Source organism: Limulus polyphemus, unplaced genomic scaffold (assembly GCF_000517525.1).
Source record: "Limulus polyphemus unplaced genomic scaffold, Limulus_polyphemus-2.1.2 Scaffold1398, whole genome shotgun sequence".
Classification (NCBI taxonomy): domain Eukaryota; kingdom Metazoa; phylum Arthropoda; class Merostomata; order Xiphosura; family Limulidae; genus Limulus; species Limulus polyphemus.
In genome coordinates this window covers 81,616-92,617 of record NW_013667008.1, presented here as the reverse complement: position 1 = coordinate 92,617, position 11,002 = coordinate 81,616, and positions in this window count along the sequence as shown.

The following is an 11,002-nucleotide window of genomic DNA, read 5'->3' as shown; positions in this document are numbered from 1 at the left end:
TGAAAGGGCGAGCATGCTTAGTGTGATGGGGATTCGAAACCGCGACCCGCAGATTGCGAGTCGAGCGCCCTAACCACCTGTCCATGCCGGGCTACTGAACATTACTTGTACTACTTGTACTAATGCTCCGTTTGACTACCGACAAGAAACAAAAACTGGCCGTAATCGTCTATAAGAATATGGAATCTACAGTTTCTTAGCTACCAGGACAGATGTGGCTTAATAACATCGCCGTTTTATGTTATTAAATTACTAATAATGTATGAAAACCTATTTCAATTAGCTGTTTGTGGTCTAAATTCAGGTTTTCCCCAAATTCTATCCCCCAAAAGTTATTTGATGCAAACAATACTCATAGCTATAAGTCAAAACATAGTAAATTGAAATATTTTGCCTCGTTGACAATTCGTGACGTTTATCATGAAATTCTGACAGAATATCTTTATTCCACACAACTGAATAAATGAATTGTAGAGTGTTAACTCAACCTACAAATACTTACCTATTTCGGGAATATTACTCAGAATATTACTCGGAAAAAACGTACAGGAGACAGACAACAATCAACCAGATTACTACTTTACGAAGACTTATGAATGAATCAGTTGAAACTGATGACATGTATTTCTTTAACTTCTCTTAAAGTATCGCCCCACCCCCACCCCCAGTGGCACAGCAGTATGTCTACATATTGACAATGCTATAAACCGATTTTCGATACCCGTGGTGGGCATAGCACAGATATCCCATTGTGCTTAACTACAACCAAAAGTTAAAGTAACTCGTTTTTTTTTTATTTTTAACATTTACATAATTTAATAAAGCGAAAAATGATTTAGTTGGACTATATTAATGTACACATGACTACATAGTAATGACAAAGTAAAACTGAACATCTTAACATACTATTGAGTGATTGTTCTTCTGGGAGATATGAGCAGATGAACTCGGACAAAAACTAATAAAAGGTAAAATGAAATGTCTGAATAAAAACTTTTTCGTTTCATTTTACGCAACGTCAAGTGGAGACGCCTTTCTCAGGCAGTAAAGACCATGTTACATTGAAACCAGACTAAGAGAGAGAATCTTTGAAGGGCTAGAATATATACACAGAATGAAAATTAACAAAAATATTGTTTGATAAAATACATTATTGAGCTTTTCCTAGCAAACAGTATTAAAATTAGCAAGAAAATGTAAAACAAGTAATTAGAGAAACTGAAATTCGATTTAGATATATAAACACAAAATATAATAAACATAGATTCGAAAAATAATAAAATAGTAAAATAAAACAGTAAAATAATAATCCAGGAAAATATTTCTGAGAAAGGGAAGACTTTCAATGAGGTAAGATTGAAAAAGGAGATTTAATAAACAGTAAATGGTAAGTAAAATATATCTAGAGAAAAGGTTGATGAGAAATATTTTTTAACTTATTTGAAAGTAAATCTTTTGTTAATTAATTGATAATAAGAAAATTTGGTGTTTACTTGAAAAATAAGACAGTGTTCTAGGTTTTTGAACTTGTTAATTAAGTGATGCGTTTTTGATTAATAGGACTTCGGTATAGGAGGTACTACAATGACCAGGAGAACTGAAGTGGTTAGGAACTGGGAGGTCAGAGGTTAGATGTCCATGAAAATTATCACCAAGTCTACAAACTGTTTTTCCTATATATAATTTATGACGCTTGATACACTAAATACGAGTTATTGCATTTACCCATTGGAAGTCCACGCATAGCCTTGACATACTTTCTTTCTTCACCACTGAAGACATCAAGCACTCTTCATAGGTTATAGGATGCTCTCCTGCAGTATTTACTGTATTTCAGCACTTGTAGCCTCCCTAGTGTTCCAAGGAACTTGGCACATTGGTTGTTTTATTGGGAGCATGTCACCTGTGTTTATATGGCGCTGAGTTTACCTTTGTTCTATTCAGTCACCTATCTGGTCCCATAAACACGTCAACATATTCAACCAACCAGTTACTGAGTTTCGCTTAATGCATTGGGTCTATATTTTCACCATAATCTTTGAGCAGTGCTCTTGTGAGTTTTGGTAGACTTGCATTTGCTTTCCATCACAGCACAATGAATGTAACCCTAACAATTCTGCTAGCATCAGACACTTTTACATTGCTCACAGTACCTATGAGCCTTTCAGTATCCAGCTGGATAGCCAGTCATCCATAATTGTAAAAAAATGCTGGAACTTTATCCTTTGTAGCGCAAATCACTTCTCGAGCTAATGTTACCCACTCTTTGGATAGGAAACAGTATATTCCTTGTATGGCTTCCATAACTTCATTAATTGGACCTTGTCTGGATTAGGCCATAGAACGCTATTTGAGTACATGGAGGTACTACCATTCCTTTTAAAATTGTATGATCTACTGCTCCTGGACTAAATCTGGATGCCTTGCCTTAGTAGGGCAGTTCACTCAATGCACAGGTCAAACTGACTGATAAACCTTTCAGTACATTCATTTCAAGGATGCCTATTCCAGACTCAAATCGAGAAAGGACTGCTTTCATTCCATTGGAAACATATTCCAGACTGAGTTGGAGATTTACCTCGCCTTTGATGTCTAGTCTATCGACATTAGTTGGAATAAAATTTCTATTCACTGACCATAGAGGTGGTTATATTGAGAGAGTTTGGAAAATCACGAGGTTTACTAGCATTCTTGCTATTCTTGTGTCCATTATGAACTCTATTTCTTGGCTTTGCACTCTTATAGGCATGTACCAGTCCCGACCCAACCATGACAAAGCTGGGATGACCACTTCATACCTGAATGAATTTGAAAGCTGAACACTGTATTCCCCCAAATTGATGGCCAAACTCAGCTTGGGCTCCACCATTCATACTTGGTGATCTCAGAACTATTGATCTGATGCACGTTACTGATGTTTCAATCCACTTTGCTGCTCGGAAAAGGGAGAATATTTGGGGTTGATAAGCACTTGCTAGGTCATTGGCTGGAACCAGTAGTTCTTCCAACTTGTATTGCCACAATGCATAAGCAATTTCTCTACCAGTATCCTATGTGTACATAGATGAAGCAGATACTTTGTTCTTCCCATCTCGAATGAAGTTCAGATGGGGAGCATTTACCATGGCTAAAATGAAAGATGTACTATTGGTGGGTATCGCAACAGCATGTACTTTAAAGGAGGACCTGCATAACCCTACCCATTCACTGGAGGCGAATGTGGTCACCTCCACATTCAAACCCAGTGTAAGTGGCTGGTTGGAAACTTCTGATTGAGTTTAATCTTCTGTGATGGAGGTACTTTTGTTGCATCCTATGTTGCAAGATTTTTCCTTTCTGCTGGCCAGCTTGAAGTTACCACTTCAAAGCATGTCAGAATAGACAAAACTTCTGTGAGGGCGAAAGTGGCCCTCCCCAGGTGCTTTTGTATATGTTCACAGGGAAGTCCCTCAACGAAATTATCTAACAGGATGTCCTCCTGATCTCCTAAGGACATTGCTGGTTACACTTTCCTATGTAATTGGTGTAGGTCAGCTGCATGCATGTCCAGTCTCTTTGTGGCAACCCTCTTTCTTTTCTTAAGCTCAGCCCACTATATTATTCTATCTTCTGTGAGGTCTATTCGGTAGCACAGCTCATTTACAATAGTTTCTCAATTCAAATGGGTAACAGAAACGAGGGATGGACCTTCAAACTCAGGACCAGCTGTTAAATAACCTGATACACAGTTCATCCATTCCAGACCATGACCTGCCTGAAACATCTCAAAATCCAATCTAAGTCCTTTTTGTGGTCCCCTTGATTTGTTTGGCCTCATTAACAGGATTCTGTGTACCAGGACTAATCTATCTCTGCCTCTCTTACTTTTCCTGATGGGCACTAGGGCAACTTATTTCTGATATTACCAGGTCTTGCTGCAGGAGGTTCAATGGTATTCTGCCACTCCAACAAGTAATCACTCAATAGTCTGTGGCTGAAGGGCGATGAGCTACTTGTAGTTGATCGACATAAAGCTCTGCTGAACCCAAGTTGTGCTGCCATTGACCCAATAGGGAGCCTTTGCATTCTCCTTGGGGCTTTGAGCCGTGGGTCACAGTATTCACCCTTGTGTACCCACTGTATCACCAATCAGGGAGACAACTTCAACCTTTCTTCACTCATCACAAATGGTTTGGGTTAGAACTGGGATTGTTGTGCGAGTTAAATTGAGATCTCTGAATGCAGTCTTAAACTCGCCAGGTGCCTCACTATTCCAACGAAACTTAATTGTCCCCATTTAAATGTCACCAATACTGATCTTCAGTGGCATACTCTGTGCATCTAGTCTGGATGCATTAAATGCAGGCAGCTATTTCTCAGTCAGCAGTTGAAGGCTGACTAATATCATCTATCTTTGCAGAATTGGGAAAGTATTATGTTAAGGAAGAGACTTCCCCTAAATTTGATACCTGTCCCACTCCATCATCTATCTCTATGAAATGATTCTTTCTCTCTAGCAAGTAATTCCATACTCTGAGAAAACCATTCTTTTCATGGAAGCTTGCCAGCATTAACAGCATCTTCTTCAGTTCTTTCAAGATAGAGGCATTAAGAAGTAACATGTTTTCATCCATGGGTTTGTAAGCAGTATTCCCTGGCACTCTCCTTCTCCTATACAGTGAGGGTTATGAAGTATTATAAGTAGTTGTGAAGCTTCATGATTTGATGAGGAACTTATAATGGAACTTAAACTGAAACAAGTCATGTCAATGTTCAAATTAAAAGATTGACTGTCGCAGAAACTTGGCCTTAAACACTGAAAGTCTAAATTTAAATGCAAATATTTACTGAGTTTTAATTGATCAAAGATTCAGACAAGTTAAGAAGATCATTATACTTGATTACAACAGTGAACTAGGTGTTGATCAAGCAACATGGCTACAAGCTTAATATGTACTCATGCCCATTCTCCCCATAGTGTGTGTGCCCAAGGAGCTTGATGATTTCCCAATTCTCTAGTTTCCCTGTGTTTTCATTCAACCAGTTTCCTATGGTAGTGTTGCTTTCTGTTGTTTCTGCGGGACAATGGAAACACACAAGCCGAGCTCTTTTATCTCATCTCACCCCTAATCTACCATCTGGTTGTCACACAGATAGATCCCAGTTTTTTTCTGGTACTAAACAGTGAAATTAACTTCGGTTAGACATTGCCAATCTCACATTTGAATGTAGAGCCTTACCAATGCTTTAACTGTCTTTCCTTGGGGACTTTCTTCCACTTGCAAAGTATGTAGCAATTATGGCTCAAATTTCAAGGTTTCACCACATGGGTTATACCTTTTACCTCCCCTATTACATTTACGGTCTGCATTTCCATGCTTTAAAACTATATTTTGTTTGCTTATTAAAACATTTTAATCTGCATAACTGAAAATATTCTTATCATAACCAAAGAAAATACTGTAAACCACTTGTATATATTTATTATATTTAAGGTATTATCTATGAATTACATGCATTACTGATAGTTACACCCTTACATTGATATTTCAATTTGATAGAATTAAAATATCTATCCACAATATTTAAAAGAAATATCTGGTAAAACTGTCTTAGAACCACTAAGTAAAGTGTGTTCTTTCTTACCCCCTGGTAAAGCCGTTATTTTTCTCTCTTGCCATAGTGAGCCCCTTGAATACTATTGTTTTGTTCTCTGAAATATTCACCAACTGCAGGATAACTCAAAGTTTAAACTGAAACATTTTCTGGGCATTACGAAAAATCACAGTTATTTTTCAATAATATTTTCCAGGTTATTCATCACACTTAACCTCATATTCATCAATTACTAAAGTCAATATTAGATTATTTGCCTCCATGCTCTTATTGGTTTTCATCTATTTTTTTTTATTTGTTATGATACTCCTTGTGTAATTGATTAATGTCTATAAAGGTGTCTTCATAACATTCTTGAATGACTTGGTGTAGTGTTTCTACAGCAGATGATTCACACACTTGTATTTGTTTAATATGTATATTGCCATACAACTATGCTGCCGTTACATTTCGTTAAGTATTCTAGTAATTTATACAGCTTACCACCACTTCTTTGCTCAACTGTGTCATTTTCCTGGTTTCGGTTTTGAAGCTTTCTTTCTTTCTTTAGCCACTGGAATATCAATCTCAGGTTCTTAGCTTCAGACTTAAATGTACACACAAAATCCAGGCATCTCTCTCTCATTGCAGTCCTTTAAGTGTAAGTTCCATTGGCCTCTAGAAAGTTGCAGTGTTTTACACATGCCAAATAGTATAGCATGAAAGTCAAACTCATCATCTTTCATGGTGAAAGCGGTTTTAGGTGTGCTTTCGTAATTCACCTCGACTAGTCAATATCCAATTGCCAAGATCAAAATAATTGAACCAGTTGGAACATTCCATTGATTCAAACATTAACCCATTCATAGCAAGGGAAAGACACAAAGAAGAGTTGTCCCAGTCGCCCATCTAAAATCAACACTGAATCTTGGTGTACCTTACCTTTCTTCTTCCTAAAATGCCTACTAGAGATGATCACATACTATCCAAAGTTTCTGGAATTTCATCCTCCAACATCTATTGTATCTTTTCACTACCTACATCTCTAGCATCTCAGGAAAACTAGTGCAGCAGTTGCGTGGTTTGATGGGTGTTGCCTGTATCTATGTTTTGGGGAACCGCTGTTTTTAAACACAATCGGCCATATAGTCAAACAAATACATCAGCATATTCAACCAACAGGTTACTGAGTTCACTTTTGTAGCTTTGGGTCTAGATTGTTTTCTCAATCTTCAACCAACAATTTCAAATGTGTTGATGGTTGCATTCTTGTTTTCTCTCACAGTTTAACATACACAGCATTACTACTAGCCTCATTATAAACTTACTTCACCTACATATATTCCAGTATAAAGCTCAATAGCTGATTGTGCACAATTACGAAACAACACTGAGACTTCACCTTTCCTCAAATAGCTAACTATTTAGACTAGTGCTTTTTGCTTCTTAGACAGAGACCAGTTCATTTTTATGTGTGGCTTCTATAACCATGTTTACAGAATGAATGCACTAGACTTCGTCCATATTAAACTATAGAACACCACTTCATATGGAGGTGCTGTCATTTCCTCTGTCCCGTAAAATTGTGCAGTCAGATTTTCTTGGGCTCAGTCTTGCTGACGTCAAATAAATCTTCCACAAACATCAGTTCAAGAGGTTAAACTGTCAGATAATATCCACAGTACTTCCATTTCAAATGATGCCAATGCAAGAACCAAGGTCAGAGCATAATACCTTTGTTCTGAGAACAACATTTCCCAGACACATCCTGATATATGCCTCTCTAAAAATTATATAGTCTCTCACAATAAAGCATAATGAAGTCAGTATCTACTAGTCAAAATGGTGGTCTCACTTGGAGGGTTTTATATTTTGCACCCTTGTACCCTGAACTCCACTTAGTCCTGAGAGTGATAAGCTGTCCATCAAATCATTTGGTGCAATTTATCCTCCACCCCCTCTTAAGGTGATGGCCAAGTAGCCAGATGCCATTCCACTTCGACAAGCCTCAGTTCTCCATGATTCCATTTTGCTAAGATCTATCCTCAGAGGGTAAACCAAAACACTGACTGCTCTTTCTGAGTCTGGAGTTGCAATACCATCATCGCCATTAATAAAAGTCCAACATCTAAGATAAGACTTCTGTTAGACCCAACACCTTTCTTTTACAATAATTTCTATTTAATAATAAACTTTCTACTCAATTATGATTACTTCTTATTTCAGAAAGTGACATTCTTTAATTAAGTCAGAAGAGTTGTGCCACACTCATATAATACAAGAATTCAAATAAAGGCAATACATCCAACAGCAAAAACAAAAACATCCCCTATAAAATCCTATGGTCACAATACCCAAAATTTTCCTACCTACCTACTTTGTGGTATTTCAAGATTAAACTGATTTCTGTAAAGAATATTTGGTGGGTCTACTTTAGAACTGGAGGACTGGCAGATTAAACTGCAGGTAATACTGAATTTAACCAAACTGACTGAGTTTAAATAAAGAAATAAACTGACCAAATACAACGTGTAATACAAAATGGAAAAAATCTTTATTTAGAACCAACATAAAAAAACGGTGTGCATACTTGCTTTATAGATATTGGATGGTTGCCTTTCATCGGACTGATGAACTGATCAAGTGGTTTTCTTCTCTTAAGATGCTTTCCCACCAAAAAACTCACTTTATATCATATTTCTTACATTCTGGGAAATGTAAGACTTGCCCATGGTGACTAGCACTGTCATGTGATTGGACATTCTCATTTAACACAGGGAAGGCCAGAACCTCGATATGTCATCTGGCTTACCATTTAAGGACACTGTTGCCATCTTTTTTCACAATGTGCAACATTAAAGCAAAACCTACCATGGACATAATAGGTATTATCTTCAAATAATAACAAAGGAAAAAAGGCAACTAGAATGAGATATACTTAACGACTCTCTGAACCACATGCTATACAAAAACTGCATAACTCGGAATAAATGAAACACTGTTCAAATTATACATTGAAATAAAAAGGTAGAGTTCTTATGTGTTCTGTAATTGGGTTAATTATGAAAGCATTCATTCCATGTAATGATAACCGTTTTATTTAATTCTTCAATAACATTTGCTAAAGGTTATATTCACTTGTAGTCATAACTTCACAAATACTATTTCAACAGAAATTGTGATACCAATACAGGCCAAACGCATAAATGAATTTACTAATTTATTGTGTCTGATATTTTTATTGTAGAGTCCTGTTTCTACATACTACTCGAAATTTCTGGATTATACAGAGGTCATAACTTTCACGAGATTTCTAGATATGTTACATTATCATTATATAATGACACTCTTTCTCTCGCAAACAAACATCTCCATTAAAATATTTAAAATACAACTTACAACTTTGTTTCAATCCTGGATTATAAAGTCCCTTGAACAATCCTAATACACAAATAAAACAGTACAGTAAACTGTCCATTCATCGAGGGTTATCGTATACCCTCGGGATGTTCTTTTCTCCTTTATCCTTACTTTCTATTGTGTCACTGGGAAAGTTCTCTCTTTGAGGGGATTGAGCGATCCACTGGTAGTTCTATCCTTTACGATCCTCTGGAAGTGATATCGACAAGCGAGATAAAAGAAAGTATTCGTATAAACTTAGCTAAAACAACTCATTAGTCAAGTTAAATTCAATAATTTACAATATTGTCTCGCAGCAAATAAACGCCAATTCCTTTTACTGATGCATCATTAACCTTGATTTTACGATTTACCTAATAGTTTTTTTTAACAGTCTATAGTTTTCAGTTTTCTTTTCTCACAAAAGTGTTTAGTACTTTACATTTTACGATTAATTTATACCAGTCTCTTTGCTTTTGTTATTTGATTCATAACTGACAATGTTTTAAACAAAAAGTTACCATGTTTGCATTTCAATTTTTATTTTAATTATCTATCACTTATCTTATTAATTAATTTGCCAGTACTAACTGCTAATTTCTTCCGTTTTTAGTTGTATTGTTAAACACGTTCTCGTACTTCACGTTCCCGTGTCAAGGTTATGAAAAACATGGTTTTCTTTAAGATCAGAACCAAGCATTCAGTAAATTAGCCGTTGTCATCAATTTCCATGATGATGATGGTAAACTGTACAATCCTCGAAACTTTAGTTAATAAAAAAGTTACTTCCACTGTTGGTGTCAATATGAATAATTATGATAAATTAAGTATTACTATAACCCTGCTTGACAATGGGTGTTAATATTTGATAAAGAAAAGAACATTAAAAATAAGCAGGAAGAACATTACGGCAACATAGCTATATTTCCCTATAAAAACTTAGAGAGAATACGTAAACACCAAAAAATCAGATCAGTATTCAAAAGTAACAACATAATAAGATCACAGTTTGTACATACCAAACTACCAAAGATCCAATAAAGAGCAAAAACACAATTTACAACATCCTTTTTAAATGTGGACTAAAATACAATAGAGAAATAGAAAGCCCAACAAAGGTCGGAATTTAGGAATACAATATACATATACTGAGTGGTCACAAGTAAATAGACACCTAATTTTTCGTCATTTAACTGATTTATGCTAACTAATTTGAGTTCAAGCACTATATAAATGAAAATGGTCCTCACACTAATTAGCTAGTGCTACAACATGCCTAAAATTCAAGGTTCTCTCGAATTGTCAGATTTTGTTAGAGCTAGGATAGTTGGTCAAGCAGATGGTGGAATAAGTCAGCGGCAAATTTCGCAGAATTTGGGAATCCCGCTTTCGACAGTCAACAGAATCATCGTGCAGTTCAGGAAACACGGCAAGGAAACAACTGAGCAGCGTCAAGGGTTGTCAAGAGGAGCATCGAAATTGATCCCAGATTAACGACTGTGAAAGTTTCCAAAGTTGGTGGAATGAGCCCGAAGTCTGTTCAACGGATTCTCCACAGATTGGGTTATCGTTGCAGATCAGTTTGACGGAAGCCCTTATTAAGACCTGCCAACATAGTCAGACGAAAGAAGTGGGCAAGGGATATGATGACCAAGCCTCTGGACTTTTGGAAGACCGTATTGTTCTCAGACGAATCGTGATTCGCTCAATTTTCGGACAGTGGAAGGATATGGGTCTGGAGAATGCCTCACCAAGAGTTTTGGCTTAAGAGATTGCAGGCAACTGTGAAGCATGGTGGTTTGGGGAGCTGTTTGGGTTGGTGGGAGATCGAGCTTAGTGAAGTGCGTTGGCTACATAAATTTTGCGAAATACGTCGAAATATTGGAACAAGGACTCTTGCCACTTTATTCCACGGGTTTCGTGGACAAGAACACAACGTTGTTCCAGGAAGATGGAGCACCGTGTCACACTGCTAGAAACACCCAAAAGTGGCAGGAAGAAAATGGTATCCAGAAGTTGCCTTGGCCGA